The following is an 11,687-nucleotide window of genomic DNA, read 5'->3' on the forward strand; positions in this document are numbered from 1 at the left end:
CAGACATCTTGTAGATTATTCTTTGACGTATTGGTAACAATTGGAGTGATTGAATCAAATTTTCAGATTGTGCACAGAAAAGAGAGTGACAAACAACTTATTTTGAATACGTTGAAGTTTGTTTAGATTTTTTTGAGAAGTACCAGATAGAAGACTGTTACAGTAATCAATTTGAGAGTTTACTATTCCACAGGCAATTATTTTTGCAGCACTGTAGTTTGTGGTCAATAGAATCAAAGGCTGCTGATATGTCTAGAGAGAGGAGGATAGCAGTTAATACATTATCAATGTTTGATATATTGTGATTGCAAATCTTGAGGAGTGTTGCTTCAGTTAAATGATTGAGTTGGAAACCAGATTGTAAAGGGTTGAAATTTACAGAGAAAGTTACATGCGGACAAAGTCTAGATAAAGCAAGCGTTTCAAGAATTTCAGAAATAGTGTTCAGATTTGATATAGGGTGTAGATTGGTAGGATCAAAACCAGTTAGATCTGGGTTTTAGGGAAACGGTGTTATTTGAGCAATCTTGTATGAGGCTGGTAAAGTTCCAGAGTTTAATGATAGGTTAGCTAAGTGAGCAATACCAGGACTAAAAACTTCAGCACGAGATATAAGGATGTCAGTAAGAATAAAATCAAGTAGTGATGTCTTCGTTTGAGATTTTTGATTATTTTAGGGACATCTTCAGGTGTTATTGTACCAAGTATTGACATTAAAGTTGCTGCAGGGAGTGATTATATATATATATATATATATATATATATATATATATATATATATATATATATATATATATATATATATATATATATAAATATATATATATATATATATATATATATATATATATATATATATATATATATATATATATATATATATATATATATATATATATATATATATTTGTATATATAAAAGAAATGAGCTGGAACCAGTTTATGACAAATCCGGGTACCTGGCACTGGGTCCATTTAAAAAAGTTGGAATAAAGGCTTGGGAAATCTCTAGCGCTGAACAGTAATCACAAAATCTCATTTAAAGCATTTCATGCTAGCATTTCATATAGAAAATCACTACTATTAAATCACACTGCATAAATACCCTAAACACAATCTGCTTCATGTCCTGCTGCCTTGTAGGATACGCCTTTTTAGGCAAAGGCTAGGAGATGCCAACTCCGATTTAAAACACCCCCTGCCTTGGGGCTCTTGGTTGAGTAAAGGCTAGAGATGGTGTCTCAATAAAAATACTCATCTTGGGCAGATGTTAAATGCACCCAGCTACTGTCTTGTAGAAGGCCTCCTAGGCAAAGACTTAAGGGGTAAACAGATTCTATCTGTTGACCAGCCTCGCACCCCTTCTTCATCTATTAGGCTGGCGCAGATGTATTTTTAATACATTGTTTCCAGTTTAGGATGTTGAATGCTGGATCTTCTTGACTCAATGCATGGGTTTGCTTGTGTCACTGTTTTTATGACTAGGCAACTCATTCTATTATCTCCTTATGAGGGTACAGCTCTAAAACTCAGTTTTATGGTTCTGAGGCCGGCTGGTAGTCAGGTTTCCCGAACTCTGTGGTAGCTCTCAGAGAGGCTGATTCCATCAACAGCTGAAAAATATCAAAGTATTAACAGTGCCATGTTGCGCATGGATGGTGTCCCTGTTTGTACTTTTGGTGTGCATTGCGGAGGCCACATTTGGAGCCCTTTGTTACGGCTTAGGGTTTATTAGTAGTAATGAGGCAATTGCTTGGGCTATTAAACAGTGTTCTGAGTACTATCTATGCTTTGAGTCAAGTTCTTCAATCTAATTTAAAAATGAATAAAGTACCAAAAACTATAAAACACAAAAAACCATCATCATCACCAAGTTCTCTAAACCTATCATTCACTAATATTCGTGGTCTTCGAAGTAACTTTTCTTCTGTTGAGTCTTATCTCTTGCAAAGTTCACCAGACCTACTTGCTCTTTGTGAGACTAATTTGAGTTCGGCTGTCTCATCTTGTGATCTTAGTGTTGATGGTTATCTTCCTCTGATTCGTAAAGACTCCAATAGTCACATGCTTGGCCTGGGCATTTACATTCGTAAGAATTCACCTGTTTGTCGTGAAACTAGGTTTGAATCCACAGACTATTCTTTCATGTGCTTTCGTTTAGCACCACTTCACTCTATTGCCTTTCTCTTTGTTCTATATCGATCTCCTTCATCTCAAGACTGTACTCTTTTTGATGTTATTTCTGATCATATTGACCAAGCCCTCTCTCTTTATCCATCAGCTAATATAGTTGTTGTCGGTGACTTTAATGCTCACCACTCTGAATGGCTTGGCTCTAGTGTCAGTGACTCTGCAGGCATTAAAGCCCACAACTTTTGCCTTTCTCAATCCCTAACTCAAATAGTCAACTTTCCAACTCGCTTTCCTGACAACCCTAATCATTTACCTTCTCTACTCGACTTATGTCTTGTTTCTGATCCTAGTCAGTGCTCAGTTTCTCCACATTCACCCTTAGGTGCTTCTGATCACAGTTTGATCTCTTTAAAACTAATATCTCATTCTTCTTCATCACCTGAATACCCCTACTATCGAACCTCTTACAACTACAATAAAGCTGACTGGGATTCTTTCCATGATTTTCTTCGTGATGGCCCTTGGGTAGAAATCTTTCAACTTCCTGTCGACAAATGTGCTTCTTATATAACTTCGTGGATTCAGGCTGGCATGGAATCTTTTATTCCCTCTCGACGATTCCAGGTCAAGCCTCACTCTCCTCCATGGTTTTCCTCACACTGTGCTGCTGCGATTGCCAATCGAAACCGTTACTTCCATATTTATCAGCAAAACAATTCTCCAGAAAACAGACGTCTGTTTATTACTGCTAGAAACAACTGTAAAAAGGTTTTGTCTAACGCCAAAACCCGCTATTCTCAGGTCATGAAATCTCGTATCTCATCTCAAAAATTAGGCTCTCGTGACTTCTGGAGAATCTTTAATAATATCAATAATAAGGGCAAATCTATAATTCCACCTCTCTTGTATGGTTCAGACTTTGTCACCTCACCTAAAGACAAAGCCGAACTGTTTGCTAAAAACTTTTCATCAATATCATCTCTTGATTCCACTAATTGCGTTCTACCTGATATTGCCAACAAACAGGTTGATTCATTGCTTGACATTCATATCACTTCAGCATCTGTATCTAAAGCGATTTCCTGTCTAGACTCTTCTACAGCTTGTGGCCCAGACAACATACCTGTTATTGTCTTGCAGAAGTGTTCTCCAGAGCTGTCGTCTATACTCTCAAAACTATTCAACAAGTGCTTATCAGAGTCTTGTTTTCCAACCTGCTGGAAAGCCGCATCTGTTATCCCTATCTTCAAAAATTCTGGGGAGCGATCTGATTCGTCTAACTACCGTCCCATAAGTCTTCTTCCTATCATAAGCAAGGTTTTTGAATCTTTAATTAACAAACACTTAATTTCTCATCTTGAATCTAATAACTTACTATCTGACCATCAATATGGATTTCGATCTTCTCGTTCTACAGCTGATTTGCTAACAGTAATAACTGACAGGTTTTATCGTGCATTAGATGAAGGTGGAGAGGTTAAGGCCATCGCTCTTGACATTTCAAAAGCGTTTGATAAAGTTTGGCATGCTGGTCTTCTCCATAAGCTTTCTTCTTACGGTGTATCCGGCAACATCTTTAAGATCATTGAATCCTTCCTTTCCAATCGTAGCATAAATGTTGTCCTCGATGGACAACACTCTTCTTCTTATTCTGTAACTTCAGGGGTTCCTCAAGGTTCTATCCTTGGCCCTATACTCTTTTTAATTTACATTAACGATCTTCCAGATATTCTCACATCTAAGGTGGCATTGTTTGCTGATGATACTACCATTTATTCTTGTCGTGATAAGAAACCAACACCCTCTGATTGCCTGGAGGGGGCATTTGAGCTTGAAAAGGATCTCACTTCTGCTACAGCATGGGGCTCACAGTGGCTGGTGAACTTTAATTCAGATAAAACTCAATTTTTTTCAGCCAATCGTTATCGCAATAATTTAGATCTTCCTATATTTATGAACGGTGATGTACTCGATGAGTCACCTACTCTTCATCTTCTAGGATTAACTCTTACTTCCAATCTTTCTTGGAAACCATATATCAAATCGGTTGCAAAATTAGCATCTGCTAAGGTTGCATCTCTTTATCGAGCTCGCCACTTTCTTACTCTGGATTCTATTCTCTACCTCTATAAATCTCAAATCCGGCCTTGTATGGAATACTGTTGCCATATCTGGGGCGGATCTTCTAATGATGCCCTTTCTCTTTTAGACAAGGTGCAAAAACGCATTGTAAACATAGTTGGACCTGCTCTTGCAGCCAACCTTCAACCATTATCACATCGTCGTAATGTTGCTTCTCTTTCTCTTTTCTACAAATACTATAATGGGCACTGCTCGAAAGAGCTAACGTCTCTTGTGCCATCTACTAAAATTCATTCTCGTGTTACTCGTCATTCAATTAAGTGTCATCCTTTTTCTGTGACTGTTCCTAAGTGCTCCAAAAACGCTTATTCGTCTAGTTTTTTTCCTCGTACATCAGCTCTTTGGAATTCGCTTCCTTCATCTTGCTTTCCTGATTCATATAATTTGCAATCTTTTAAATCGTCCGTCAATCGTTATCTTGCTCTACAATCTTCATCTTTTCTCTTACAGTAACTTCCAACTTTAATTAGTGGCTGCTTGCAGCCTTGTTGGAAGCGAAGATGTTTAAAAAAAAAAAAAAAAAAAAAAAAAAAAAAACGCGGCAAAAAAGTTCAAGAATTGAATAATTTATAGATGTTTCTATAAATTATGTAGGGAAGATGGATCCACCTGGTTTCCAAAAACATTATATTAACAATGATATCAGTAAGTAAAATTTCCATTTAACCCTGAATTAAATTTTCAATATATTTAATTTCCATTTGACTTATTTCAACTAATTATTTAACATATATAAATAATTCCTATATATAATAATAATATTTGTGTAAATTATTTACCAAGTTACAACTTCATTCAAAAGTTCAGAATCTAAGGAAAGGTTTAATTAGAATATAAGAAAAAGTTAAATTGTTAAACTTTTTTATTTTTAATTGCTTAACTTTATTATAAAGCTTTTGGATATTAATGTAAACAGGATTTGGAGTTTTCACACTTTTGCCAAGAAAGAAAGGTTTCTGTTGGAATATTGTGGTTAAAAGATGAGAGTTCAAGAAGGGAAGTTACTGGAAGAAAATCATAAAAATCTTGGAAATGGTTGTTACCAATACTTTTTTACTTTCCAAAGTAAAAAATATTGGTAACAACCAATATTTTTTATATGCACTTTAAGACATAAAAAAGGGCACTAAGTTGCGGTACAACTACAATTCAGTAAATTGGTGGAGAAAACTGTGTATATTTTAAATGTGTTTTTTACTATATCTTTTTTTGCCTGTGAAAATTAAATTAAGATATATGGAGCCCTATTACTTTTTCAAAAATTACTAATTAAAGTTAGTTTTTCATTTAAAAATATTAGTTAAAGTCAACAAGAGAAAGCTTTAAAATAGATGATTTGTAAAAAGCAAGTCAGACTGACTTGCTTGACTATGTAGTATATTTGTAATTTCTTTATTTTTTAGGCTAATTATATTTACTTGAGTTAAATTCACTCTTATAACCTTATGATCAAAAATAAAAAGATACTAACAAAAATAATATGTGAAGAACTTGCTATTTTATAAGGAAAATGTCTTTTCCTTGTAAAATAGCAAGTTCTTCACAATTTTTTTAGTTAGTTTAAAATTTTCAACAGACCTTTAGTTTCTATAGAGTGTTTGTCAAACATCTTCAATACAAGACTTGATGTTTTTCAGATTTTGACTCCATTAATGTCAAAAGGAGACCACCATTTAATTAACTCAATTGCACCTCCAATTTAAAAATATGTTGCACAGGGTTTGATTGTTTGTTATAATTTGTAATGCAATGCACTGGTATCGTTAATTGAAGAGATTATTTGAATAAATGTCAAAGTTTTCAAGGGAACAAAAATTATTTTTATCAAAATCAATAGAAAATCTTCAAATGGCCTAACATGCGCATTGTGTCTAACTATGTCATAATTTATATATTGAAGAAAAATTTAATGGCGTCTCAATTTGATGAACTAAAGAAGTTACTTAAGGAAGAAACTAATTGACAACTTTGCAGAAGAAAGTGATATTGACTCTGATGATGAAGTTGAACAATGCATACTTATTTCAGAAACTGAGCAATCTGAAAACAAAACAGAAGAAGATGACAAAAGAGAAGGAAACTCTTTTATGAGCAAAGATAAAAAAACAGAGTGGCTAACTAAACCACTAAAAAAAAGTCAACATCGAAAGTTACATAACATTTGCATTTATTGTCATTGGAAATGCAAAAAATGCCAAAACTCCATATGAATGTTGAAATAATGTTTTTACTGAAAATATAATTGAATTGATTATCACATACACAAATATTTATATTGACACGTTAAAAGATAGGTTTGTGCGGCAGAGAGATATCAAATCCACTGACATAATTGAGGTAAAAGCATTCATCGGACTATTGTATTTAGCAGGAGTATATAGAGCAAATCGAATGAGTTTGCAAGATCTTTGGGGAAAAGAAGGTGATGGCATTGAAAAATTCTGTCTTGTTATGATTATCAAACGGTTTAAGACACTTATTTGTTGTCTTTGTTTTGATGACCAACGAACTCAAAACCAAAGAAAAGAAAACGACCGTCTTGCCCCAGTTCAAATAATTTTTGAACCATTTGTCAATAATTGTCAGAAAAGTTTTAGTCCAGAGGAAAATCTTACTATTGATGAAATGCTTCCGGGATTTTGAGGTAGATATCAGTGTCAGCAATACATACCCTCAAAACCAAACAAATACAGTATAAAACTTTATAGTCTTGTTGATGCCAGGATGTTTTATACTGTCAAATTGGAAATTTATGCTGGGCAACAACCACAAGGCCCTTTTTGTTTTAGCAACAAACCAAATGATGTGGCAATAAGAATGGCTGAACCTTTATTTGGATCTGGTCAAAATATAACAGCGGATAAATGGTTTACAAGCTTCGATCTCATAGATAAATTAAAAACTAAGAAGCTTTCTTATTTTTTAATTTATCTTTCTTAGCTTTCTTTCAAAAAACAGCTACCAATTGCATTTATAAATGTCAAAGGTAGAAAAGCAAACACAAGCATGTTTGGTTTTAATAATTATAAAGTTTAGGTCTCCTACATTTGTGCAAAAGAAAGAATGCTATTCTAGTTTCAAGTTTGCATGATGATGATGCCATTGATCCTGAATCTGGAGAGCAAATGAAACTGGAAATAATCACTTTTTACAATCAAAATAAGTGTGGAGTTGATGTAGCAGATCAGATGTGCGCTTCTTATAGTGCGAGCCGAAACACCAGATGGTGGCCTATGGTAATTTTCTATAAAATACTAAATATTACTGGCATCAATTCACAAGTAATTTACATTGGGAATAACCCAGAGAAAAAACATGAATATGGATATTTTTAAAAGAGTTGTCACATGAATTGGTATTGAAACACCTACAGAGAAGAAGAACTAAATCGTTGGAATACCTTTTAGTTTACATATTAGGATGCAAAGATTCCGTCCAAGAATTGATCAAGAAAAATCACAATCTCCTACAACTCCAAAAAGACGTAGATGTGTCACGTGCACTTTAAAAACGGTGTAAGAAGGTTATCTCAATACGAATGTTGAAAATGCCACCCATCACTTTGCAAGAGTCATCAAGTTTTAGTTTGTCAACCATGCTTTTCTTTATGCGAATGCATCAATTTAAGTGAAAATGAAATATCCAATTCAGATTAAATATGATTTAAGTACATTAATGTGACTTACAAATGGAATATTTTGAAAAGTCTTGATGTTTGGTTTTATTTATGTATATGTTTATTTTGAAACTAGATTTTTTTTTGTTTTATTACTTAAATTGTAATATTACTCAGTATTTTATCATAAGACTTTTTTATATTATTTATATTTATTTAATATTATTTTTATATACATCTTTATAAAGTTTATGTTAATATGGGTTGTTAGAAACAGGAACTTTTAACTCTGTGTTTAATACGCACATTGCGCCCGATTTCATTTGTTTCAATATAACGCCAGATGGAGGGTTAAATAAATGGAATATATACTTTGTGATACCAGAAAAATTATAATCGTTTATATTTATAATTATTAAAAAAGCACCAGAAAATTTAAACAACAAAAAAATTCTTTAGTCACTTGACAATGATTGGGATTGTGCTGTTGAGGCAAGTAGCAATAAAGTAACCAATGTTTTAAACGAATTGTCGAACATAATTTCCACAGAAAATAATAAGAATGTAAATAATTATTATTTTTAGACTTTTTTTCAGTTTTTTATGAATAAAATAGGATTAAAATTTATAAAGATTTTATAATATTTAAAAATTAAAATTTTAGAAATATTTTTTTTTTAAGTAAAACTTAATACGCTGCATACTGAATTAATATGGTTTAGAGATATCAATTGATGAACATATTGATGTTACTGTTCATCTCCGGTTTTCCGTGAAATTTGTATGAAAAAAGTAAGTTAGAAATTATTTAATTACTTTTATAAATAGTTATAAATTTTTTAACCTAAGTATTTAGCAGTTCCAAAGTATTTAGCAGACATGATTTTATCACATTTTATCACACTCCATCACATTTTCATTAACTCATAACCTACAACTATTTTTAGTTATGGTAATATAGCACAGTGGTTAGTGTGCTTGCCTCAGAAACAAGAGACTCCTAATTCAAACACACCTCTAGGCAAGTTTTGTGAAATCGGTTAGTAGGAGTGAACTTCCTGTTAAATCCTGAAAAAAAAGTATTTTATTTTTATGTTTGCTTATATTTTAGTCATTGCAGTTTGTCGAAAAGAAAAATAATGTTTTAAGTCCATATCATTCCCAAACTGAGTAAGTAATACATATATAAATTAGTATAAAATTTTATCAATTGTACTGATGAAGCTTCATTTATGGATTTCAGGGGTAATATGCATTGTAAGTCAAAATTAAATTTTTTGCATTTAGACAATGGCTAGCTTCAAGTTGCTATGGTTTGTTGAATGGCAATTAATGTAGTGATTTTTGTGGAGTATTATCTGATCCAAATGTATTATTTTTTAATGAAATTTTTGTTTTTTTTTTGTTTTTTGGAGCTTTTGTTTTGCTGCAAACAATCTTTAAAGGTTTATGGGTTTATAGATGGTTTATAGTTTGATTTGGTACTTCCATTTGGCCATATGAAAATTAAATGAACTTTGGTTTGAAACTAATTAAAAAGTCAAATTTTCCTTTTTAAAAAAGAGAATGAAACTATTACACTCCCATGTATCAATTAAATTTTTTTCCCTTACAGAATATATTTCTGGTTCTCAAAAGAAATAAAATTTTATAGAGGTTTCAGAAATAACAATAGTTTTTAATGAAAATCAATAACTTAAATTTTATATATAAAAAAACAATATTCTTCAACAAAATTTTATTTATCAAAAACCATTATTATTTATCAACTTTTTAAAAAATTTTGGTTCCTTTGAGTATAGATACTTAAAGTATAGGTTGGTATACTTTAGGAGAAAAAAAGTTTACCTGATATATGGAACCCAGCATATAATCTTTATTTTTTTCTATTCATAGTAACCTGTATCATTTTTTATTAGTGTGCATTTAATATATTATTTCTGCATGTTTTAATTTGGTAAATAATGTTTCTTATAATTGTTTTTATATTTATGTTAACCAGTATTTGATATGAATGTTTAAAATTATTACGATATTTTATATAATAATATGTAATATAATAATATCAGAATATACTTAATCATTTAATATATTTGTTTTTTTGGATTTGGAGCCTTTGATAAAAATAATTTGATTGTTTTGTTTTTCTTTTGTAATATAAAATAAGTTTTATGACTAAATAAATTTTTTAAAGTTACATATTTATTATATTTTTATATTGCAATTCCAGACCAGGTATAATAATTTGAAGAAAAATGATATTTATCATATTTTTAAGACAAAAACAGAAAACTTTTAATGTTATTAATATATATTTTTTATACATATAAAACTCTAGGTTTCTGTGATCAAAGATACTGGTGTTATGATGGATGATTTATTCATTTCTGAATCTGATTCAAATTTGGAAAGTGTTAGTTCATGAAACTTTTAATTCTATTTAATGTATAAATTAAAGTGATGCGAAAAAGATTTTTTCTTTTCTTTTTGTTTTCGTTTTACTATATTGGATAAGTTTCTTATTCCAGTGAACATACCAATCCAAAGCCAGGAAAAAAAGATGTGATCTAGGGGTAGAAAATTAATTTTCTAGGTATGAAATATACCATCAGTGATAGCATTGAATTTTAAGAAAGTATTCACAATAAATTTTCTAACAACATTTAATTTTTTTAAACTTGCAAGCAAAAAAAGAATTAAGAAAAAAAATTTAAACCATTACCAATTTAGAATTTTTTTTTTTTAAATTGATTGAGTTGCTTTTGCTATGAAAAATAGAGAGGCACCTCGTAGAGGTTGCTTATAAGCCTTAGATGGTTATCTTCCTAAAGATGGTGTTACAATAAAATTCTCTGTTCTGTTCCATAGTAGTGTGGATTCATATATGTAAAAAAAAATATTAATGATAATAATTTGTTTTTTCAATTGAAATGTTGTCATTTTTTATTGTTTTGCAATGCATTACTGAATTCTGCGTTTTTAGTTTGATTTAATGCAATTGGTTGATGAGGGAGAACCCCATGTTGAGTAAGTAATGTTATACACATAACAAAATAGTTTTATAAGTTATATTTCATAAGGTTGACTTGTGTTGGAAATTTCAGGGATTGAAATTTTTATTATTTAGACAATGGGTTACCTCAAATTGCTATGATTCTTTGAATAGAGATTTGTCCGGAGTGCTATCTGATACAAAGGCATGATTTTCAGAATTAAAATGAAATATTTAATTTTATTTTTTTTAACTGTATTTGTTATTACTGCAATTATCTATTTGATTTTGGAAAATTAAAGAAAACTAATTTTTTATATATAAAAAATGCCATCATAGGTTTGTAATGTAAGCTATTATTGTTCACAGCATGGTAGAATGATTATCATTTGTTGCAAAAATAATTTTTTTTTACAGGTATTTAATTTTTTTTTTACAGGTATCCATGTGAGTCATCACATGGATAGTCATCACCAAATATCTTCTGAGCTGATCATTTGTCTGACCAATATTCATATATTCCTTTATCTAAAACCTTTTATAGGTGTTCATTCAATTATTATTATTTTAACCTATTTACTGCCAACAAGGTTGCAATTGACCACTATTTAAGTTGGGAGCTACAGAAAACAGAGAGCAAACTTAAAAAGCAAAATTTAAAGGTAAAGTGAGAATTTAATTTGATATAAAAAGTATGGAAAAAAGTAAAAAAATTGTTCTAAATTATTAAAAAACACATGAATAAACGACTTATTTGATTAAAAAATAATTCTATGCCAATCAAAAAAAATTCCTGTAACTTCC

The sequence above is a fragment of the Hydra vulgaris genome, chromosome 01 (assembly GCF_038396675.1).
Source record: "Hydra vulgaris chromosome 01, alternate assembly HydraT2T_AEP".
Classification (NCBI taxonomy): Eukaryota; Metazoa; Cnidaria; class Hydrozoa; order Anthoathecata; family Hydridae; genus Hydra; species Hydra vulgaris.